General features: G+C 44.3%; 1 protein-coding gene across 1 annotated transcript in view; it reads left to right on the top strand.

Annotated features, from left to right (window-relative positions):
* Window positions 1-24,837, top strand: part of TSHZ2 (teashirt zinc finger homeobox 2) — a 335,932-nt gene extending 311,095 nt beyond the window's left edge. The window contains exon 3 of the mRNA XM_081196078.1: window positions 23,179-24,837. The gene's annotated coding sequence lies outside the window, so the exon portion shown is untranslated. The remainder of the gene's footprint in view (window positions 1-23,178) is intronic.
* The last annotated feature ends 525 nt before the right edge of the window (window positions 24,838-25,362 follow it).

Here is a 25,362-nt window from a genome sequence, read left to right as displayed (position 1 = left end):
TGGACCAGAGCACGCCAGGCACTCCTGTCTTCCACTGCCTGCCGCAGTTTGGTCAAACTCATGCTGGTAGCTTCGACAACACTATCCAACCATCTCATCCTCTGTCGTCCCCTTCTCCTTGTGCCCTCCATCTTCCCCAACATCAGGGTCTTTTCCAGGGAGTCTTCTCTTCTCATGAGGTGGCCAAAGTATTGGAGCCTCAGCTTCACAATCTGTCCTTCCAGTGAGCACTCAGGGCTGATTTCCTTAAGAATGGAGAGGTTTGATCTTCTTGCAGTCCATGGGACTCTCAAGAGTCTCCTCCAGCACCATAATTCAAAAGCATCAATTCTTCAGCGATCAGCCTTCTTTATGGTCCAGCTCTCACTTCCATACTTCACTACTGGGAAAACCATAACTTTAACTATACAGACTATACAGACCTTGCTATAGCTTTAACTATACAGACTGTACAGACCTTGCTATAACTTTGTCGGCAAGGTGATGTCTCTGTAAATAGGGGTCTCTTAACAACTCTCAGCACCCTCAACAGACTATAGGTCCCAAGATTCAGTGTGGTGGTGGTCACTGCTGTTTATAGTCGTGTAATACTGCCTCAAATGCCTAGTGCAGATGGGACTTCATTCAGTGAATTTGTTGCTTATGAAAAGCTACCTCTGTTCTCTGCAGCCTCTGCAGTCCAGGTCAGTTTGACCCAACATTACATCTGCACTCTTTTGTAGGAAATGTGAAATCTCATGGAAATCACTCTTTGGAATGAAGCAAAGATCGAATGACATTAGGCAGGCTTTGTTGAAGAGCAACTCTGGTCTTTCCCAATGAATTTGCAACAAGGTTCAGAGAGAAAAGCAATAATGAAATGCATTTGCTGTACAATTATTTCCCACCACATGCTCAATTTTTATTTCAGAGAAGTGTATAAATGTTCTGCACCTCATCCCCCCCCCCATTTTAATCAGTGATAAACAACTATAAATTGTTATGCTGCTGCTGAGTGTACAGTGGGAGTCAATGCAAGCAAGTAGGCCTTTTAAAGTATTCCATTATTTCCTGTTTTGCAATAAAGAGCCCATCATGGCCAACAACTCAACTCTCAAGTGAAATGGGAATTTAGAGAGCCATGGGTTGAAAATAGATGCCCCATTACTGAAACAGCTGCAGTGGGCTCCAGTTTGTGTCTTGACCAAATTCAAAATGCTGTTGGTGGCTGTTAAATCATTTTATGGCATAAAGCAAACTCATAGGTAAACTGGTCTCAAGCTGTTAAGGGCTTTATACACTAATAGCAACTCTTTGAACTTTGCTTGTTAGAGACCATATAACACTGGTCCTGAAAGACCTACATTGGCTCCCAGCAGTGGCGTAGCATGGGGGGTGCAGGGGGGGCGGCCGCACCGGGCGCAACATCTGGGGGTTAGGGTTAGGGGGCGCAAATCCACGGGTTAGGGGGCACAAATTACTTGCCTTGCCCCGGGTGCTGACAACCCACGCTACGCCACTGGCTCCCAGTACGTTTCCGAGCACAATTCAAAGTGTTGGTGCTGACCTTTAAAGCCCTAAACAGACTCGGCCCAGAATACCTGAAGGAGCATCTCCACCCCCATCGTTCAGCCCAGACACTGAGGCACCCGCCCTGTGGAACGCCCTCCCATCAGATGTCAAGGAAATAAACTACTATCTGACTTTTAGAAGACATCTGAAGACAGCCGTGTTTAGGGAAGTGTTTAACATTTGATATTTTATCACTTTTTTATTCTGTTGGGAGCTGCCCAGAGTGGCTGGAGAAACCCAGCCAGATGGGTGGGGTATAACTATATTGTTGTTGTTGTTGTTGTTGTTGTTGTTGTTGTTGTTGTTGTTGTTGTTACTGAAGCTACCTGAGCCTCCAGTGACAGAGCTGGATCTAGAAGCACTCTCAAACTGTGAACCTGCTCATTTGAGGGGAGTAGGCAACTGACCAATTTCCCAGACATGGGAGCTACTTACCCACAGTGCCTCCATCTTGCCAGGTATTCAAGCCCGGCTTGTTTTTCCTTATCCAGTTCATTTATTTCTGATAGATGCGCTGTGCTTTTTTGTTGCTGTTTATCTCCTCCACCCCTTCCCTTTCAGTGTTTCAGTTTATTTTTGTTGCTCTAAATTGTACAAGTATTTCCAATCAGGTCTCCCACTGGGATCTGGAAGGGGCATGTCCTTTGATCATCCCCCGTCCTTTTCCTCCCTTCCTCCTTTCCCATCACATCCCCGAAACAAAATCCTCAAGTGTTTCTGTGGCTCATATCCTCCTTCCTTCCTATTCATTCCATTCCAGCCTCTTTAATCACAGTTGGGTAGGCTGAAGCTTCAGCAGGCCTGTTCTGACGCGGATCCTGCAGCTTGGCAGCGCTCGCTAGCAGCACGACAAGTGTGTGGACAGTGAAGCAAGGTCGCTCAAGCAGCCTCATACTGTCGTTTCCTCCAGGGACACCACTTAAAATCATATGACGTGTCCTCTGGCTGGATCACTGGGGTTGCCTTTCTCGGCTGCTCGGCAGCTGTAAAAGTTAAGCCTTCTGTCACAGAAGCAAGTCAAGGGACATTTGAATATTTGCTGTCACAACCATTCTCAGCAATTCAAATATGCCATCAAATTTTAACCGTCCACAACTGTGAGGTTTTCTTAAATGCAGGAGCGGGGAGGGTCCTTCCACAAGCTCTGACTAGGTTTACTCTAATTTATCTCCCGCCCTCCAAAATATAGGGCCATGCACTGACACAATAGTTTTCTTGCAGTGAATGTCTCAGGGGAAGCAGGATTAATGTTCTTTTCTGTTTAGGATTCTCTTGGAGAAGGGTACTGTTAAAAAACAAGAGGGCAGATTGATAACAAACAAAAGCATTTTCCCAAGGTTGGATAGATTCTTGGCAGCTCTCACAGACCCTTCAAGTGTCCCTATTTTCCCAGGACAGTCCCGGATTTACAGAAGCCATCCCGGTTTCTGATCTGATCCTGGAAAGTCCTGCTTTTCCTTAGGACACTCCTCTTTTCATCGGATAAATGTTGGAGGGCATGGAGTTGTGCCACCCCCGAGCCAAGGAGATAAGTAAATAGACAAACTTGAGAAGACATCTGAAGACAGCCCTGTATAATGTTTAATGCTTTATTATGTTTTTATATGTGTTGGAAGCAACCTGGAGTGGCCAGCGCAGCCCAGTAAGATGAGTGGAGTTTAAATAATAGAATTATTACTATCATTATTATGGAATAGGATTACCCTATTTTCATCAGAGAAATGTTGGAGGGTATGCTCTCACTCCTCAACTGACCACCATTTGCAACTGTTGAATAGGTGTTAATCTGATGGTGTTCAGAGCAGAGAAATCTGTGTCTCTTCCTGTATCCAGTCTTCCAGGGGAGAATTTGACTGCTATGTGTTTTGTAGGGCAGGCCATGTGCCCGACTCTACAGAGGACAGTCCTCTGTCTCCAGGGCTGTTGGTGGACAGTCTTCTCTTTGAAAGAGTCTTCTGTTTGAAAGCTGGTTGGGTTCAAGTCCAGTTTAAAGATCTAGAACCCAAAGGAGGGAAAGCAGAGGCCTTGAAGTGGTCTGTCAACAGTTATCACCCAATCAGCAAACTGAACAGGTGCAAAGGGACCTGGCTATTATCTTCACCACTATGGTGAAATGAACTGCATTTGCATTTGCATCTTAATAATTATTTCTAATTTTGCTTATGTGCATATAAATTACCACATGTGAGTTTTATGCAAATCTGTGTCTTCTTTTTTCTTTTTCTTCTCTTTTTTTGGTGAGACATTTCATCTTTTTGGGAAACATGTGAAGATCATACTCGGAAACTGAGATGAAAGACCAGGCCTCAGAAATGCAAATCGTGTTACTTTCTGATATTTACATATAACTATGAGTATAGGCTTCAGAACTACTTGGCAGTGTTCCTTCTATACCTATATGTAGGCTGTTTTCTTTTATCATTTTCTTTAAGGTGTTTTAAAAAAACACACCAAAAAACCCCTAGTAATCACAATTTCTGGCTTTCAAGTCCTTAGGAAATATGGCACCATCCCATGAAGAAGGTCATTGAGGGCTTTTGAGATGTGAGAGTATTCTGAAGATGGATTAATGGCAAAGACAAATGATGATTTTTATTTCAACTGAAGTTTCGGCGGGCTTTCTTTACGGGGGTAGGGTTAATAAACCACACTTGACACAGAATATTGTAAATTCCTACAAAAACAGCATTGCTTTAAAGTTCAGTGAAGGATCAAAAAGAGTGGAATCTCTATTATTGTTGTTATTTTATGCCCTGGAAGAGGAAAGTGTATTTGGGGTTTGTGTGTGTGTGTGTGTGTGTGTGTGTGTGCGTGTGTGTGTGTGTGTGTGTGTGTATATATATATATATATAACCTCCAGGAAACTGCATCTTTGTCTTTTGTCTTTCCTCCCTTCTCTTTGTGGTCCAGAGACAGTGCGCTGACTGACTCCTTCAGAAAAGAGATCAGTGAAATTGTCAGTTGATTACTTCTCCTTGATTAGCATTTATAAGAGCCCTGTGATACATTATTTGCATTCCTATTTAGCCGTGATTTTGTGGGGCAGCAATGATTAAACTTGTCACGGGGTCTGATTGACAGGGTCAGATCTTCACTTTCTACTCTTTTGAAATTAAAAACAAATGTGTCAGCTCTCTTCATGGGCAGTAGCGCTGTGAAGCTTGCTCGCCTTGTCATCAGAGATAGGTCAGGAATGTTTTAATTTTAGGGATAGATTCTGCTTGTCAGTGTAGGATGTGACGGCGTGTAGTTCTGGAGATGAGATGTGAAGGGTGTAAAACAAAGAATGGGAAGAACAAAGACAAAGACACTCACATTATTAGACAGATTTAATTAGTCTGAATGGATATTATGCTAGATGAAGCAGCGAGCTGTGAAATTAACCCTTGATTACGGATCGGCGGATCATGCTCGTAAAGGGAATCAAAAACCTTTGTGAATAAAAGGGAAGGTGTGGTTCTTTCCTGACACCCTCTCCCCCGTCATCCTCACAACTTCTGTTTGGATCCAAAGGGAGGGGGAGCTTTGACGAATCAACCCTGGATGTTAGCATTTTGAAAGCCATGGACGTATTTCTTTCAACCCATTTTGCTCCACAGAACTGGAGAGGCTCAGACTGCAGATCTGAAACTCAGCACTGCAGAAATGAGCACGGATCACCTTAGCAGCTGCTATATATAGTTCAACTCAGTCCATTCCTACCTAAATTTATGCGCATTTGCAATGCATAGGGAACGGGCAGGTCAGATTTAAGTTTATGATACAGGGAGCGACCCAAGGCTATTAACTTCCTAAGAGCTTTGCTATTGACTGCAGGTAGGATGTGGAGCAGATTTCATGAGCGGCCCTCATTTCAGTAGCCTGGGTGCTCCCACTCCTTTAAAACCAGAAGCACCTGGTAGAAGATAAAATTTCAGAATGTAAGTGGAGAATTAAGATGGTATTAAGCAATAAAAGGATATGGCTTGGAGAAGGTCAATAAATGTCCAAGAGAGCCTAAAGTAGAGGACATTATCAGAAGGAAAAGTATCATCGTTAAGAGGTTAATAAAGAAGTATTGGGCAAGGAAGCAGTATGGAACAATCATGGCACAGAGAACGTATTGCAGCTTCAGCTCCTTGCAAATGAAACAAGCATCCATACAGTGGTGCCCCGCAAGACGGAAAACCCGCTAGACGAAAGGGTTTTCCGTTTTTGAGCTGCTTCGCAAGACGATTTTCCCTATGGGCTTGCTTTGCAAGATGAAAACGTCTTGCGAGTGTTCCGATTTTTTTTCGCTTCCCCCCCCTTTTTTTCTAAGCCGCTAAGCCGCTAATAGCCTTTTAGCCGCTAATCCGCTAAGCCTTTAATAGCCGCTAAGCCTTTAATAGCCGCTAAACCGCTAATAGCGCTAATCCGCTAATAGGGTTGCTTCGCAAGACGAAAAAACCGCTAGACGAAGAGACCCGCGGAACGGATTAATTTCGTCTTGCGAGGCACCACTGTATATCATCATATCATTTCCTTGATTTTATTGCTTTATCTTTTTGTAAACCGCTTTGAAGGTGTGGGGTGTTTGGTTTTTTTTAATCAAGTGGTATAAAAGTTTTATAAAGTATATAAATAATTATCACTTGTTGCGTCCACATTTCAATGCAAGATTGCTGCTAACTTCTAACTGTACCCTACTTGCTAATACAGTGGTACCTCAGGTTACATGCACTTCAGGTTACATACGCTTCAGGTTACAGACTCCGCTAACACAGAAATAGTACCTCGGGTTAAGAACTTTACTTCAGGATGAAAACAGAAATTGTGCTCCGGCGGCTCGGCAGCAGCAGGAGGCCCCATTAGCTAAAGTGGTGCTTCAGGTTAAGAACAGTTTCAGGTTAAGAATGGGCCTCTGGAACAAATTAAGTACAGTGGTGCCCCGCAAGACGAATGCCTTGCAAGATGGAAAACTCGCTAGACGAAAGAGTTTTCCGTTTTGGAGGTGCTTCCAAAACGAATCTCCTATGGGCTTGCTTCGCAAGACGAAAATGTCTTGCGAGTTCCTGCGGGGTTTTTTCCCCTTTCCCCCCCTTTTCCCAAGCCGCTAAACCGCTTATCAGCTGATCCGCTAAGCCCGCTAAGCCGCTAATGGCGCTAATCTGCTAAGTCGCTAATGGGCTTGCTTCGCAAGACGGAAAAAACCGCAAGACGAAGAGACTCGCGGAACGGATTCTTTTCGTCTTGAGAGGCACCACTGTACTTAACCCGAGCTACCACTGTATTGGGTAAGAGACAACAAACTGAAGCTTAATCCAGATAAGACTGAGGTACTGTTAGTGAGCAGTTCCCTAATCCGGATGGATAAGAGGCTGCCTGCTCTTGATGGGAACGAATGGTTCTCTTAACCCTCCCCCAATGTGCTCTTGCCCTCAGCAAGGAGTGGGCACCAGGTGCTCCTCTGAGTAAGTGGCACCGATCTGCTGGCAGAGCAGCACTTATCAGGCAGCTTCTGGCTCACTGGCGGATGAAGGTGGGAGTGGAGGGAGCGGTTCACCCTGGGTGCCATCCCGGGGGGGTGCCATCACGGCCACTGCCCAGGGACACGCGCCACTTGCCGCGCACCCCCAGGATGTGCAATGCACCCACGCCCCTGCCTGTTCGCCACTCCGGGGGCTGGAGCATGTCACTCTGCCACTGCTCTGGCTAGCTGCCAAATTAAAGCCTCACAAGGCAATCCTAACCATGTCTACTGTGAAGACCTACTGAATTCATTGGGGCTTACTCGCAGGTATGTGGAGGTCAGCATAGCAGCCTTAGGCTCACAATTGTTTTAAGTGGGGGGGTTTTGTTTTGTTTTTACCCTTATCTGCTACAAAAGACAGTACAGTGGTACCTCGGGTTAAGTACTTAATTCATTCCAGAGGTCTGTTCTTAACCTGAAACTGTTCTTGACCTGAAGCACCACTTTAGCTAATGGAGCCTCCTGCTGCTGCCGCACCGCCGGAGCACGGTTTTTGTTCTCATCCTGAAGCAAAGTTCCTAACCTGAAGCAATATTTCTGTGTTAGCGGAGTCTGTAACCTGAAGCGTATGTAACCTGAAGCATATGTAACCGGAGGTACCACTGTATGCAATATACATTTACCCAAGCGACCTACATTCTAAGAAGGATTTAGGTTTATGGCAATGTGTGGACATGGTGAATTAGGTTCAATTTGGCCTAATCAGAGGTAGACACATTTCCCCATAAAGATCCAAGTTTAATCAGGACAAATACGCTAACCTGTTGCTTTTGATGAGTGATCGCAATCTGAAGCCAAATAAGATGTGCTGCTGCTCTGCCATGGGACTTGGAAGATCAGTCAAGATGGGGTCTCTTTGGGATGCTTAACTTTAGGAAAGCCCCTTCTGTTTTCCAGTGCCTTCCAACGTTACTATCGGGAAACGAGCTAGCAGTTTAAATTAAATCCCCGTGGAAAAAACCATCATGGGATTTTTAGAAGGACTGATCTTTGGATGCAAAACCTAATATAGTATGAACAGACTTACTTACTTTGAAATAAATGGGTTGGAGAGAATTATAATCTAACTGAATGACAAAATGGCCTTTAGTCAGGGCCATCATTCAGTTATTGGAATAGCTCGATAACAACAAATGTCAGTCTGGCTGAAGTTAATGGGACTGCAATGTCTTAAATCACAACAACTTACCTTTTGTGTGTGTGTGTTGACTTACGTCGTTGAAAAGATGTAGATAGAAAGAACCGAATGCACAAAAGTAGGCTGGGAGATAATGGACAACTTGGTTACATTCCCAAGGATTTAAGAGGACCCAATGTAGTCCTCATGGGCTGCATAGTAAGAAAATGCTATCCCTAAGATGTGGATGCAGAAAGCTGAAGGTTATGATGGGTATTAATCATGATTATGAACTGCTAATGAATTATCATATTATTTATAATATTATATTATATTATTATATTATATTATATTATATTATATTATATTATATTATATTATAATCCTTCCCTTGCTCCTGAAGGAGCTCAGGGTGAACAGCAATACAATCTCTGTAGGTAAAAAACACGTTCTTCTTTTTTAAGGCATGGCTTTCTCGTTACTACCATTTGAAGTAACACACTTTGTTCTTCACATGAGCAGCAAAGTAAAAACAAACACACAGTGGTTCTTATTGAGTGAGTGAATAAGGTGAAAATGGAGAAGAGCTGTAGCTCAGCAGTGGTGCAGGTGCTTTGCATGCAAGAAGGTCCCAGGTTCATTCCCTGGCATCGCCAGGTAGGGCTGGGAATATCCCATATCTGAAACCCTGGAGAGCTGCCTCCACTCAGAGTAAACAGTTGGTGGCGGTGTGGTCTAAACCATTGAGCCTCTTGGGCTTGCCGATCAGAAGGTTGGTGGTTCAAATCTGTGTGACGGGGTGAGCTCCCATTGCTCTGTCCCAGATCCTGCCAACCTAGCAGTACGAAAGCATACCAGCTTGAGTAGATAAATAAGCACTGCTATGGCAGGAAGGTAAACAGTGTTTCTGTGCGCTCTGGCATCTGCCACAGTGTCCCGTCGCGCCAGAATTGGTTTAGTCATGCTGGGCACATGACCCAGAAAGCTGTCTGCAGACAGGCCCTCAGGCTGAAGCAAGACGAGGGCCGCACTCCATAGTCGAGTTTGACTGGACTTAACCATCCAGGGGTCCTTTACCTTTACCTTTTACCTAAACAATACTGAGCTAGATGAAGCAGTGAAGTGACTTGGTATAAGGCAAAACTAAGGTAGGTAGGATGGTCTGATACCATATAAAATCTCACCCATGCTTATCTGGGAGTCCCACCAAACCCAACAAGATTCACTTAGGGATAGACCTGTGTAGGATTATACTGTAAATGCAGCTTGAATGTCCTGGTGAGGAAATGGAAATGGTATGATGATAATGATGATGATGATGATGGTGATGATGATAATTTATTATTTATACCCCACCCATCTGGCTGGGTTTCTCCAGCCACTCTGGGCGGCTTCCAACGGAATATTAAAATACAATAACCTATTAAACATTAAAAGCTTCCCTAAACAGGGCTGCCTTCAGATGTCTTCTAAAAATCTGGTAGTTGTTTTTCCCTTTGACATCTGATGGGAGGGCGTTCCACAGGGTGGGTGCCACTACTGAGAAGACCCTCTGCCTGGTCCCCTGTAACTTGGCTTCTCGCATTGAGGGAAACGCCAGAAGGCCCTTGGCGCTGGACCTCAGTGTCCAGGCAGAATGATGGGGGTGGAGATGCTCCTTCAGGTATACTGGGCCGAGGCTGTTTAGGGCTTTAAAGGTCAGCACCAACACTTTGAATTGTGCTCGGAAACGTACTGGGACTTCTAGTGGAGGGCTAATGCTAGGCACTAAACAGTGAGGAGAGCAGGGCAGTGACTGTCAATGTTTCCACTTGGGTGCCAAGGAAGGCAGCCAGTCTTCAGCTGAGCTCATGGAAAGCAGCAGCCAGAGAATTAGAATTCCATGGTTGGTGGAGCTCCTACGGTTCACTGCTCACAGCTCAGCTCACTGATTTTCCTATGAGGTCATGGTGGATAGGCCTTATCCAGGGATAGGGGAGAAATTCGATTCAGTTCATCTTCCAAAAAATTCACAATTCTCCAAATTTTGTATTTCGGTCCTCCAGCCAGGTAATGACACACAAAAAATGCATATGCTCAGGTAGAATGTACATGAAAATGCATATATTAGTGAAAGTAACATGCAGGAAAATGCATATATTGGGGAAATATAAAATGTGTATATTAGGAGAAATTCATGCTCGTGAATTTTCATGAGTACCTTTTTTAAAAAGAAGAAAAGAAATGCAGACTGATGTGAAAATGTGGAGAAATGAACTTAAGATTGGAAAAACATGGGAAACAGGGAGAAAGCAAAACTCATCGATTCACACATTCCTAGTCTGATCTGCTCCTACCACCAATCCTAGGGCTGTAGCCCCCTCCTCTGGTTCTACCACTGCTCTGAAAATCTCCCCTGTGTTTTTTTGACCGGTTGCCATCAATTAAAGAGAAAAGCAAAGATACTCAAAATTACCAACAGGGAGAGAAAATTTCAGTTGCTTTCTCATGAGTGGAGTTTCTAAGATTCTTGGGAAAATCATGTGCTTTAAATGTGTGGTGCAGACACAGCCGCTATTGAACTTTATACTGGCACAGGAAATGCACGCATTTTAGGTGGCAGTTTACCCCTTTTCACTGCTGTGCTTTAATGATGGCAGCGTTCCTTAATAGCAGCTTTAGTAGCTACTATTGCTGCAAGGAGTAAGTAGTCACCATAAGCAATAAGTTGCTGCTATTGCTATAATTAGTAGTAAGTAGAGATTGGCAGCTCCAGAACTGACCCAGAATGGATTGTATTTCAGGCATGCTTACATCAGTGTTGATGCTCACATGGTTTGAGAAATTGCTGTGATGTGGGGGGTGGGTGGATCATCCAATCCCTGGAGTATCCATCTACATATGAAAGAAAAAATGTATCTACTGCCTGTCCTGAATATTCAGGAAATTCAGTTCATCATGCAGGGTATCTTCCGTCCTCAGATCCAAGTCAGACTCATTGCTTATGCTCAGAGCACTCGATCCTTGTTTTGTTTTTAGCTCCTCTATCCCGTCTTCTTCCCCCCTCCCACCCCAAATGAAATCCGTTCCTATGCTAGCTTAGCATGTCAGCTTGTAAGTCTATAAAACAGTTTTCTACCAGCTGGAGGTCTAACATGCTACATGAATACATAACAGTGCCTAACCAAGAAGGTTTGTAATTCAGTAATTAGCTGTAATTAATGAACACAAAGTGAAGACTCATTTACAGTTTAAATTATCACATTAGCTCCTGTCACCCTCTATGTACACAAAACAGCAGGAATTCAATTATTTTTATTCTTCGGAGCTAATTTAAAATTTAAGGAATGCCATTACATGAAATAATAGGTAGGAAATGTAATAGAAATCACTGGGAACAGTTGGCCGACCATAGAATAGGAGTGTGTGTGTGTGCTGGCAGCGAGGAGGGGGGTGCTATCAGTGACGATTTGGAAATGTTTGCATGGTCTCTGTGGTTTTTTCCTGTCTTGTTTTTCAAGCATCTGAAGGGTTAGCATCCCGCCTTTCTTTGGCGTATTTAAAATGAAAACGAGCTTGGGGGCTGCTGATTCTTTGTAGCAAGACTAGTCGTTAAGCGTAATTGTAGAAGCGGTTGATACAGATAATGCTGTTGATAGTAACAAGATGACAGCGGGGAAATGCTCCCGACATTATATTTAATGGGGCTGAGCCAATGGTATCTGCGCAGCCTCTCCTTGTACAATTCGCCAATCTCGACTAGCAAAACTTCAGTCTTAGCAGAGCTTAAGTGACTGCCGTTTTGCAATCTGCCTCTACTTTTTGTACACACATCTGGAGTGTATGGGGGGGTGCCTTTCCCTTTTTATTTTATTTTATTGATTTATTTTGCTTTTAAGCACATCAGTTTGCATATATCCCTGTTGCATTTGCTGCCTATGTGAGAACCCAGTTTAGCAAAATAGAAATAAATCCAGACACACTCGATACTAGTCCAGAAGCTCCTGCACTCATCTGAATTACCACCCTATTTTCCTCCATCTTGATTTTAGAGCCAAACGCTGCCTTATCTATTTATTTGTCTGCTTGTTTCAGCCTGAGCAGGCATCCACATGGCCGAGTTTTTTGTGGGTGATCAGCTACTGAGTTGTGCATTTTCTGTAGAGGGAGGGGTGGTGGTGACAAGGCAGAGGGAGGGGGTAGATTGGGGACTCTATTGGTGAAATGTTGCCGTAATTAATGAAACCTGCCAGTAATTGGGAAGGTGTAAGGCTCTGCAATATGGTAATGATAGTCATCCGTTCCGTATGGTATGCTCTCTGCCGCCACACGCCACGCCGCCAAACTCCCCTCTCAAACAATCCCTCATCATCTCTGGGATCTCGGATACTTAGCCATGCAAATCTTCCTGACAAGCCTCTATGTCTTTGTCTCCCTAACTGGACAGTATAGAGTTGTTTATGGATATTGAAGGCATTTAGGCCTCAGTTGGAGGTTGTTCAAAAATCGTTAGCAAAGTTGCCTTCACAGCATTGTCAAATATTTATCCCTGGTTTCAACAGTGGCCCTCCCACCCTCTTGTGACAAAATCAGCAATAGATTGTCTGATCTGGAGCTGACCGTGCGATCAATTATCTGCACACAGGGACACGTGTACAAGGGTATTATCCGAATCCTATTTTACCATCAATCTTACATAGAATAACTTGAACAGGACTGTTCAAACGAGATTTGAAGCTAGGCTTCCACTTCAGAACTGAACATTTGCTTCTCTTATGGGCTGATGGAGGTCCACCTGGCCAGCCACACTACCTGACCTCAGTGGACTCTGATGCCTAGTAGGTGAAGGCCAAAGGGCAACACCAAGTGAGATCAATGATGCAGACAAGAAACACCACCTAAAAAGAATAATGGTGTCATAGCGACACCACGTGATTTATGTTCCTGATACCAGATTTGAATGAGATTTTATTGTGGCTATCTTTCATAATATGCAGCAGCTAGACTGGGGATTGGGGACGGCCGCCGAGACCACATAACACCAGTCTTGAAAGACCTACATTGGCTCCCAGTATGTTTCCGAGCACAATTCAAAGCGTTGGTGCTGACCTGTAAAGCCCTAAATGGCCTCGGCCCAGTATACGTGAAGGAGCGTCTCCACCCCCATCGTTCTGCCCGGACGCTGATGTCCAGCGCCGAGGGCCTTCTGGTGGTTCCCTCATTGCGAGAAGCAAAGCTACAGGGAACCAGGCAGAGGGCCTTCTCGGTAGTGGCACCCGCTCTGTGGAACGCCCTCCCATCAGATGTCAAAGAGATGAACAACTACCTGACATTCAGAAGACATCTTAAGGCAGCCCTGTTCAGGGAGGTTTTTAATGTGTGACATCTTAGTGCATTTTTGGTCTTTGTGGAAGCTGCCCAGAGTGGCTGGGGCGTGGTACAAATAATAAAATTATTATTATTATTATTATTATTATTATTATTATTATTATTATTAGCACTGCAGTAGGAAGATTTTGGGCATCACAGGACAGCACAGAGTCTCAAAGGAAGATGTGCTCTCTCATGCCCACATTCCCAGCATGTTCACACTTCTGTCTTAGCAACGTCTACGCTGGCTTGGTCATGTCCAAGGACGTGCTCTACAGGGAGCTGGCTTCAGGCACCAGGTCCCTTGGCAAACCAAGTCTGTAATACAACGTGGGAATCCTTTGCAGACATCCGCAGTGCCTGAAGAAAGACAGTCAGGTTGTGCATCCATGGCAATGACCAGAGGAGGAATGACTACTGGAAGGGGCACAGGGAGAAGAGATGCCATGGTGCATCTGCAGCAGCACAACCTGATGTCTTCATCAGCCCCAGCTGCAACAAAACATGTCTCTCCCATATCAGCCTCTACCGCCACAGCGGGAGCTGCAACCTTCTAATGGTTTCACTTAAGCCCTAATGCACACCCACCTATTGTCTCCCAAAGCAGACAGAGTCCAACAACAAACTTTTGTAAGTTGCTTTGAGAGTCTCTTGGGGCTATGAAACAGGATATAAGTACACTCAACATAAATAATAATACTTAATCTTCTTCCAAACTCTTCTTCTACCTTAGTAGCTTCACACACACACCCCGGATAATCTTCTGCTGGGGAAGGAATGGAAATTGAGTAAATGTGCCATAATTTTATTTTTAAAATTAATTGGGTTACAGAATGTCTGTGTTTAAACAAAATCAAATATTTTCCAAAAATTGGTTTGCTGTAGGATTCTAAAATAGAATCCCTGTCCTCCTGAGGCACAGAATAAACTAATGTCATATCTGCGCCATACATTTAAAGCAGTGTTTACCACATTAAACAGTCATGGCTTCCCCCAAACAAGAGCTATACTTGGAAGAATGTGTGCCCCCCCAACACAGAGAACTACATGCTATAGAAATAACATAGTATGTGCAGGTTTGTAATTCTTCACTTTGATGTGGGGGGGGGGGCTTTTGATTTATTTTTAACATAATGCCGCTATGGCTGACTAATGTCATGTGAACATGGCTTCAAAAACTAAGAGTGGGAGTGCACCCAACGAAGAGTAAGCAGCAATGTGAACTCCCCCCCCCCAAAAAAATAATAATCTTCCTGGCCTGTTTTCCATCGCCATCATGCCTGAGAAGATACATTCATTTACAGTGAAGGCAAAAACAGGTTAGGGAAGTGAGAGCGATTTTCAGTAGTAAAACAGAACAAGAAAAAAACCTCTTTCTGCCTGTGCTGGTCTTCGCTTCAAACTGTAGCTGCAATAGCAGCAGTGTGTACGTGAGTTTGAACAGAGAGATACAGTAGATAACAGGGAGGAAATTATGCGTAAATACATAAAATATTGTTCTGCTGTGGGAGAGGTACTTGATAGGCCCTCTCCCATTCAAGGTGAGCGAGAGGCAGGCTTAAATAAATAAATGTCAACCTTATAACACTGACACAAAACACACACCAAATGTAGTCTCCTCACCAACTTCATGATTACACAAAGTTGGTGTGTCTGCGTTACGTTCACCAATTTTGTCTCAGGGCTTTCTTTTTGCTTAATGAAAGGAGATCTCCTTGTTTCTCCTGTGGTTCAGCAGGCAAATGGAAGCCTATAACTGAAGACAACCACTTAACTTGCTTCAATCCCAGATGTGATTGCCTGATCAAGGGGTTAATCAAAGGCCTGAAGCAAATTGAAAAGAAGGAAAAGGAACTCTGGAATAATTAGGGACTCCTCCTGACTCGCCGCGCTTTTATCTCAGAGTTGCTGCAGACGTGGTGATAAGCAGAGAAGGAATGGCGTAAGGAGTGCAGTTGACTAGAACTTCCTGGACCACGCTTCTCCATCACAGTGAGATTTTTTACATCTACCCCAGCTGGGAAACACATTAGTGACGTGGGGAATGCCATGCAGTGGCGGAGCTTCATGCTCCGGCACCGGGGGGGGGGGCGGAGAGCAGGCGGGGGCAGGGCTGGCACCCCACCGGGATCGCGCTGCCGGGGGCGGTGTGCTCCCCCCACACTCCTCTTCCTCCGCCAGTGATGCCTTCCACATCTCTCCACAGGTGAGAGCTCTCTAGACTTGTCCACACCAAAGGGGGGGACTGTTTTCAGACTGAGAGCCACTTTCTGGCCCACCTTCCTGTAGCCACATGTCAGTGGTGGGCAGGGCCAGAGACAAAAGCGGGTGGAGCAGAAATGTATCCCCCCCCCTTTGTACAGCTTCTCCATGATTTCAGGGAGATCTTTCCCCCACCCTACCTGGAGATGCCAGGGATTGAAGCAGGTGCTTTGCCACTGAGCTAAGGCCCTTCTCAAAAGGTCAAAAGCGCCCCCCTCCGATGTAATGTATAAGGCACAAAATCAGGTTCACACCCATGCTATGCATTTAAAGCACTCTAACTATTATACCAGGAAAGCTGTTGGCGCTAGGGACGCGGGTGGTGCTGAGGATTAAACCACAGAGCCTAGGACTTGCCGATCAGAAGGTCTGCAATTCGAATCCCCGTGACGGGATGAGCTCCCGTTGCTCGGTCCCTGCTCCTGCCAACCTAGCAGTTCGAAAGCACGTCAAGTGCAAGTAGATAAATAGGTACCGCTCTGGCGGGAAGGTAAACGCTGTTTCCATGTGCTGCTCTGATTCGCCAGAAGCAGCTTAGTCATGCTGGCCACATGACCCGGAAGCTGTACGCTGGCTCCTTCAGCCAGTAAAGCAAGATGAGCGCTGCAACCCCAGAGTCGGTCACGACTGGGGTCCCTTTACCTTTACCTAACTATTATACCACTTCAATAGTCATGGCTTCCCTTAAATAATTGTGTGAAATGTAGTTTGTTAAGGGTGCTGACAGATGAATTAAAACAACAATGAAAAGAATGAGAGCTGATTTTTTTTTTAAGCATTCAAACAAGCACAAGATCTGGGTCACATCATCTACACTACACATTTAAAACATTCTCTTTTTTCACCTGACTATAAGAGTCATGACTATAAGAGTCATGGCTTCCTCAATGGATCCTGGGAGCTATAGCCTCTTGGGAATTACAGCTCTGTGAGGGGCCTCCTGGCAACTATCCTCATGCTTAAGAAACTACAGTTCCCAGGATTCCCTGAGGGAAGTTTTAACTGCTAAAGTGGTATAAGAGTGCTTTAAATGTATAGATCTGATGGAGGGGGCATGTCCGGTTCTCCCACACAGGGCGCTGAGCTGAGGGGGTGCTTTCCTGCCTCCTTCCCAAAAAAGACATGCTGGGCTTTGGGAAGGAGATGGGAGGGCTCTGGGACTCTGCTAGAGCCTTATACCGCCTTCCTAAAGCCCAGTGCCTCGCTTAGCTGGTTTTGCTCAAGGGTTGAGCATTGGGTGGATGTGTCAAATTTTGGTTTTGCACAGGATGCCATATTACCAACATCCACTCTGGAGAGGGAGCCACAATGCCGAGGTGAGGGAGAGGGAAGAGAGGAGCCCCATTGCCTACAGAAACCATCCCTGATTTGCTTGACCAGAAAAGGTCACAGTGGGTAATGGACTTCTCAGTGCCCCCTCTTGAAAGTAGCAGCAGAAGGCCTTTTGGTGGGGCCAGGTGTGTGCAGCTGTGTTTAATGTATCAGATCTGCTTGCCGCTGCAACAGTCTCTCTCTCTCTCTCCCTCTCTCTCTCTCTCTCTCTCTCTCACTGATGCCGGATACAAACCGCTGTGCAGAGTAATTGCCAAATGCTTACATCAATGCATAAATAAGACAAATAAATTTATTTACATTATTCATATTTTCTGTGCTTTCCTGCTCTTTTATTTATGCCTTAAACAACAGTTACAGTAAATATAACAATAAAAAAGAGTGCCTGCAGCAGGCCGGATGATGATCAAAAAGCTCTGATATAGAGCAATTCATGTTTCTTCTTTACAATCACTAACGAATCTTAACTTGAGCCGTGTTACGTTCCCATGTGAGTGATAAGCAATGATTTATTAGGAAGTGTCACGAAATCGGAATGCCGTACAGTGAGAAATGAGTGAGTGGGAAACGCGTTCCCAGTTTCCCAGTCTCATTACTCAAAGATGCAGAGTCCCTTTTCCTAGCCTAATTTCACCAGAGATTTTCTTAAAGGCCCTTGCTTTACAACAGGAGGGGGGGGAGAATCAACAACCAAGGCTTGCAGAGAAATGCCTGACCCTGATATAGCCTTGCTGTCTGTTGTCTGTGCCATTATTATGAGGTACGGGGAGCCCTCACAAGGGCAACCCATGCTACTTACATGAACAATGTGATATGTGATCCAGGATGTTACAGATCTCAGCTTAGAATAACTTATTTTAAAGTTATTTATGTATGCATTTAGAGCTGTGTCTGACATTATTGGTCCACTAGTGCTAGCAGATGGGTGGGTTTTAAACTGTGCAATAGAGGAACCCAATGCAACAGCTGCATTAGCAGGAACTCGCTGCACAACAAATTGTACAATCTATTGTGCAACCAAGTTGCCAGCAGCGGGCTTACTGCTAGCACAAAACCTGTTGCCTGCAGAACAGCGTTATCTCTGCATCACTTTAACTTAGTGGTACATTGAATACAATTCATAGTATATTTTATATCTTGTTTTCAATCATAATGGAACTCAAAAAGTCATTTCCAGGGGGTCTCCGATTCACGTACTGACCAGACTGAATCTTGCTTAGCATCAAGTACATCGGTTTGTCCTCAGCATGCACACGGTCACAATGGAATATTGAGGGGACCTGGCCCCCTCCTTGAAAATTTTGGGGGGCCTCGGCCCCTGCCCCCACTACATGGCACCCCTGCTTAGCATCATATGACCTGAGGTCTGAAGATAAGAGAAACTAGGAGGACCTTTGTCCATCTGACCCCAAACTTGCCTACCCTAACAGCAGCAATCCAAGGTCTCCAGCAGAAATTGTTGCCCTGGTCCTTCTAACAGGCAATGCCAAGGAATGGGGCAGTTTGCATGCAAAGGATGTGCTCTGTCGCTGAGTTATGAACCCTCTAAGCAATTCATAGAGGGCATATCTATTGATGACTATTAGCCATGATCGCTGAAGTGCATATGAGTGTGTGCCAGGGATGGTCACCAACTTGAATGGCTTTAAAGGTGGATCAGACAGATTTACAGAGGTTAAGGCTATCGAAAACTGATAGCCATGATGGCTTTGCTCTTGTCTCCATGGTGAGAGGCAGTATGCTTCTGAATGGCAATTCCTAAGAACCGCAAGAGAGGAGAATGCACTCCGGCTTGTGAGTTTCCTGCATGCATCTGCGTGGCCACTGTGAGAACTGGGCGCTGGACTGGATGGGTCTTTGGCCTGATCCAGCAAGACTCTTCTTCTGCTCTTGCGTTGTGTGTATCCATATGGAGGGGCTGTATGGCATATATAAAGAGAGAAGGAGGCAGAAACTGCTGCTGCTGTTTGTCTGTTGATGTCCTGGTGTGGGGGTTCCTCTGCCTTTAAGAGTTGCACAGGAGGACAAATGTTCGCAGGAGAGGATCATCATCATGATGGTTGAAATCACAACCACTGAATTTTTGCCCCCACACAGCTCTTAGAAGGCAAGTACGCCTGCTTTGTTTTGAATCTGGCAATCTTGTCTATCCCCAAGCTAAAGTGGGGACAGCCCCGTGGCAGGAAGCTGGCAGAAGTGCATATTTTCCTTCCATTTTCCTGGTGAACTTCCGTGTGCCGTTTTAGCCTTGCAAAACGCAGATATTCCTTTTCTTTTTTTAAAATGATATTTATTAAGGTTTCAAAGAAAAGAATTACATGAATTTAAAAAAAGAAGAAATGAAAGACAAAAGAAAAAATAAAAGAAAAAATACAAAATACAAAAAAGATAAAAAACACTTTAAAAAATACAACAATCTTTCCATACCTTACATTCATTTCCTTGTTTCCCTGACCTCCTCACACCTCCCTTTTTTGTGTTCCAATTCAGTTTGTTAATTCAGCAATTTCTTTCCCTATTTGTTTTTATCTTAGTCCTTTAACATAATATATTATAACTTTGGATTCTCACCTGTTAACAACCCATATTTACATACACCTTTATAACATTGCTGCTTAAACCACTTAACTTCATTCTGACATCATTGTAACATTCATTAATTTTGCAATATTTCTGTAAGTAGTCTTTAAATTTCTTCCAATCTTCTTCCACCGACTCTTCTCCCTGGTCTCGGATTCTGCCGGTCATTTCCGCCAATTCCATGTAGTCCATCACCTTCCTCTGCCAGCAAAACGCAGAGTTTCCCATTGGCAATGCCAGCTTCTCCTTCTCCAGAGAAAAGTTGACATGATGTTTCATTTAAGAAACTTGTCAACGATGAACAAAGAAAATTTCACAGCATCATGAAAGGGAACTGAAAGAAGAAATAATTTTTTAAAAAGCTTGGTGGAGACTTATTGATTTTATATACTCCTGACCATGGGCATAGCCAGGTTTGTGGTGGGGGCAGGCTTCATGTTGGGAGGGGGGGCAGAACCTCAGTTGGTTAAGTATTTTTTTATTCACTTGATTGGGGGGGGCAGCTGTCCCCCTTGTCCCCCCTCTCCACAGTTTACGCAGAAAGAAAAACACTGCCAGCTCCCACTGATGAAACGCTGAGTTCTGGAAGCCAATAGGTGACAATCTGCGTCACAGTAATGAAACCAATCTTTTCACATGTTGGTTAGAACTTGCAAGGGTTCCAGTTGGAGAATAGCCTCTACCCAAGGCACCATGGACTTCAAAGAAGCACAAACTCAGGACGAGAGGGAGAAATGAGCTAAGACAGGGGTCGGCAACCTAATGCCAATGGGCCACAAGCGGCCCATGGGGGTCGTTTAACTGGCCAATGGACCCCCGCCACCCATTTGGTCGGCTCCCGTGTGCTGCGCTAAACCGGTGCGGAACAGAGCGGGGACTGCCTTCCACGATGCTGGCCGGCTTCCCATTGGCTGCAGGACGCTCCTGCAGCCAATAGGAAGTTGTGCACACCTACTCTGCACCAGAAGGAGTGCCAGAAACAGCGTTTGCGCATGTGCACACTCTGGCCCACCATGGTGTCTGTGGGACCGTGAACCGGCCTAAGCCACAAAAACTTTGCCGACCCCTGAGCTAAGAGGAAGGCACGTTTGGCAAATCCTCACCGTGATCAACTCCTACCCAGAAATCAGTCCCCACTGTGGAAGGACATGCAGATCCAGAATCGGCCTCCACAGTCATTTACGGACACACTGTTAAGACCATATTCATGGAAGACAATCTTACTCAGCCACAAGTGATCGCCAGAGAAGAAGAACCAGCTGCATGTGTGTGATAAGATGTCATTAAACTCATTAATAAAAGAAAAATGGGTTGTGTTGTGAACAACCTAGGAGAGCTGGATGCAAACTGTTGTGGCTCTCATATGAAAGCATATTTAGTCAGACTCTCATTCTCTGAATGAGAACCAAATAACACTGAACTGAAATGCAATGCCCACCATTCAGAACAATACAGAAAGCATCCCCCGTCTTTTTCTATATTCCAGTTGCTACTTACTAGCTAATTTGCATGATATGTTGAGATGGTGGTTCTTAAGTGCACAGCTCATTACTTAATTGTTACGACTGACAGGTACTGTGATCGCCTGATAAGGAAGTTCAACAAAAGAGCTGAGCTGCAGTCATCGTTTCACCTAACCAAGCTACAATGTGATGGCTGCAATTATTACATGTTAAACAGCACCATGCGAACCAGCACTTAGCATCCTCACTGGTGAAAGAGGGGCTAACTGCCCCATAGAAAATATTTTCAGGAACAATCAGCAGGTGGCTTGGAAATGGCATTCTGAGTGAGAGAGGAGTTCACATTCAACGCCAGCACAGGGCAGCTGCTGGTGGGCCCCTTTGTGCCAGAAAAGTTCACTAATGGTGCCCACTATATGGCCCCTTGCACTGACCATCTGTGTGACCTTTTGCACCTAGTGAGAGGCACAAACTGGGAGTAGGGAGCAGAGCTAGCCTACCAGGTGGCTGCACCTCCCTCTTCACCTGTTTTTTCAAGATGGTTGAGCACAAAAATGGCGGCGTGGTCAAAAAGACCTGCTTCCCAGTACACCAAATGCAGCTGCGAGAACCCAGGGAAGGGCCTCATCAGACTTGCAAAAACAGCGGTGTTATTGCTTTGGTGGGGGGGCAGTGGGATTTCCTAAGGCAGTGTGAGAGGTAAGGGAGAGGCAGGAAGATGCTGGAGGGGTTAATAATAATAATAATAATAATAATAATAATAATAATAATAATAATTTATTCCACAGCCACACTGGGCGGCTTCCAACAGAATATTAAAATACAATAGTCTATTAAACTTTAAAAGCTTCCCTAAACAGGGCTGCCATCAGATGTCTTCTAAAAGTCTGGTAGTTGTTTTTCTCTTTGACATCTGGTGGGAGGGCGTTCCACAGGGCAGGTGCCACTACCGAGAAAGCCCTCTGCCTGGTTCCTTGTAACTTGGCTTCTGACAGCAAGGGAACCACCAGAAGGCCCTCAGTGCTGGACCTCAGTGTCCAGGCAGAACAATGGGGGTGGAGATGCTCCTTCAGGTATACTGAACCGAGGCCATTTAGGGCTTTAAAGGTCAGCATCAACACTTTGAATAGTGCTCGGAAATGTACTGGGAGCCAATGTGGTCTAGCTGCCACATCCTGGATTAGTTGTAGTTTCTGGGTCACCTTCAAAGGTAGCCCCACATAGAGCGCATTGCAGTAGTCCAAGCGAGAGATGACCAGAGCATGTACCACTCTGGCAAGACAGTCTGCGGGCAGGTAGGGTCTCAGCCTGCATACCAAATGGAGCTGTTAAACAGCTGCCCTGGACACAGAATTGACCTGCGCCTCCATGGACAGCTGTGAGTCCAGAATGACTCCCAGGCTGCACACCTAGTCCTTCAGAATGACCACCAGTCTTTGAAAAGCTGGGTCCAGTTAATTCATTTTGTTGATGTAATTAAACTAAAATTGGATTTTGAATAAATGGTGCAATTGATTGTTACTGCTTTGAATTTCATTGTGTTGTTATCTTCCTCAGTGTGTCGAGCAAACCACTACTCTGAATAGTGGGGTTTTTTTATAGGGTAGGAGGGACTGTGGATGAGTTTATGGAACCAATCAGGCAGCAAATGAAAAGTTTGGGAACCACTGTTCTAAAGCATGGGCACGTTCATATGGGAGTAAGCAGTCCTTGAGGTTCTTTGATTCTAAACCATATGGGGCAGTCTTCTTCAACCTGGTGCCCTCCCAATATTTTGGACTACAAGTCCCATCAGCCCCAGCATAGTGGGAGTTGTAGTCCAAACCATTGAGAGGGCACCAGGTTTACTGAAGCTGCTAAACAACCTTATAGATACATGTCTATTTGCACTTTTGCTTTCTTATTGAATCCCTCTGGGACAGATGCACCTGAAAACATGTCAGCTCAAAGAAATGCAATTTTTTAAAGAAGCAATTCTGACGTTGTCATTTGCATTGTCATTTTGTTTTGTTTTTAATTATCTCTGATTGCAGGACCAATGCCTTAACCCCCACCCCCAGCTCTCCCGCCCTGACTGCCCACACCTTCTCCGCACGTCGCACCGTGGCTGACATTGAACTTCCAACAACCCGGACTGAGAAGACTGCCAAAAGAATAATAAAAACCTCCAGCTATTCTTCTTCATCCTCACTAACAATTTGGTAATGAAGTATTGATTTCCACTCCCCTGCTTATGGACGATATTAGATTTTCATTGATAAACTGCAGCGAGGCTGTCTGGTCTCCACTGTCCCCTTCTGCTGTCACTAAAACAAAGTACCACTGAAGTAGGATAATGACTGAAAACATTGATGTACTTATTTTGTCAATTTGTAACACTCGACAGGAAAGGGGGGGTGGGAAGTATAATTCTTCATCGTTTAATGTCCAAGCGTGCTCCACAAGATGCAGTCACACTGGAAGGTTTGCTTTTCATGGTAATCTCTGTTTCCTATTTATAACCCCTTTGGGATAGTTTGTCTAAAGGAAATGTTTCAACTCTGTGCAGCTATTAGTATTGCACCTGGGTTGCCCAATCCAGTCATGGCACTAGGGATCAATACATCACCGTAAGCAGAAGAATTATTAAGTTAAAACAGATCCCAAGCCAAAAAAACTGGGAACAGCGTTAATCTTCCCAGCAAGTTGTTCCAATAGTTGCGGTTAACCCTGTTGTTGCCAAAGATTTGTTGAAAATTGATTGTTCCTCCAGCTCTTTTATTCACATTGTCTTTGCTTTCTTTTTTTTAATTTAAGCATCGTCATATTTCTGTATTTCAAGGTGTATGCAATGAAACTTTTGCCCTCCAAACAAACAAAAACGAGAAAGGGTGTGTTTTTAACATGTGTATCGAGGGCTCGAACCTTTTCCCAGCTTTTATCAATGCAAGAACAAACAGCTCACTTGTTGTCAAGACTATTATGGATACTTAGTAATGCAAAGACCCTAAGAATCACTATCTCCTGTTACCTATTTTTAAAATTCCAGCTCATTTTCCAAAGGAGCTAAATTGCCTCGAAAAAGAGGCAGAAGGAAACATTCTGTTTAAAAATGGTTCTTTTAACTTTTCCCCCCATAAAAATTTTGAGGTTCCGATTTTAATTTGTGGAATATTCACGTTAATAATGAGATCTAATTAAGACATCCATTAAAAGCCCGTTAAAGTTAATTTAACGTAAAAATTCCAATAGAACTGTATTAGATTTTCTCCATTAAATTAACGTTATGGATTTTTAACGGATGTCTTAATTATATGTTATTATTAACAGGAATACTGTATTACACAGATTAAAATTGGGTTCTATGTCAACTCACGGATAGCTTCCAAGACGTTTTAATGGTGAGCGCTCCCCATCACCCAGTACATTGTTTGTAGGGGTTAAATACAGGCACAAGCTCCTTTTCTCCAGCTAAGCATTTTCTATACAAAGCCAGCCTTTAAGAGACAATCTGTCTGTGCATTTAAAGAATGGGTTTTCATACCCTTAAAGGAGAAATAAGACTGCATTGAGTCATAAATTGCTACTCAAAATATAAAGAGGGGCATACACTAGGCATAAAACTGAAAGTGTTTCGGGGGAGAAAGACAGAATTCTTAGAGGAATAAAAGCAGTACAAGCTAAAGCTAAAATAAAATGGAATCCTGAACAAACATAGGCTGGAATCTGTTTAGTGTTTCCTCCAGTTTCTGAGAACAGAAAAATCCGACATCAGAATTGTCTGAGAAATTTTGACACGATCCCTAAACTCAACATGGAAGCAAGGAGGGGAGAGGGGAGAGAGGGGGGGAAAATTCCCTTCTTATTTACCTCCTAGGGAAAGTGTTGCCCTTATGCCACATATAATAGCAAATTGCTTTTTTTATGGCATGCATAACCTAGATGGGAAAAAATATGGCGCTTGAGGGAAGGAGGGGAAAAGTAAATGAAGTTCCAGGAATGTCATTCTGAAGTAATGAGGCATGGACAGAAAATATACCCCTCACATCATCGGATTGAGATGGCAGTCGAAATAGCTTCATTGAAGTGTCAGCACTCATCCATCAATCAATCATCCACAAGGAAAAATAGCGACAGTACAACGGGGCAGCTTTTATGGGATTTACTCATGGGCATAGGGAATAGCAGCTCAAATGTAGTTCTGACATGAAAAGCAAGGTGCTGATATTATTTTTTAT

This window comes from Podarcis bocagei (genome assembly GCF_964188305.1).
Source record: "Podarcis bocagei genome assembly, chromosome: 5".
In the NCBI taxonomy this organism is placed as follows: domain Eukaryota; kingdom Metazoa; phylum Chordata; class Lepidosauria; order Squamata; family Lacertidae; genus Podarcis; species Podarcis bocagei.
This window is presented reverse-complemented; position numbering and strand designations above follow the sequence as displayed.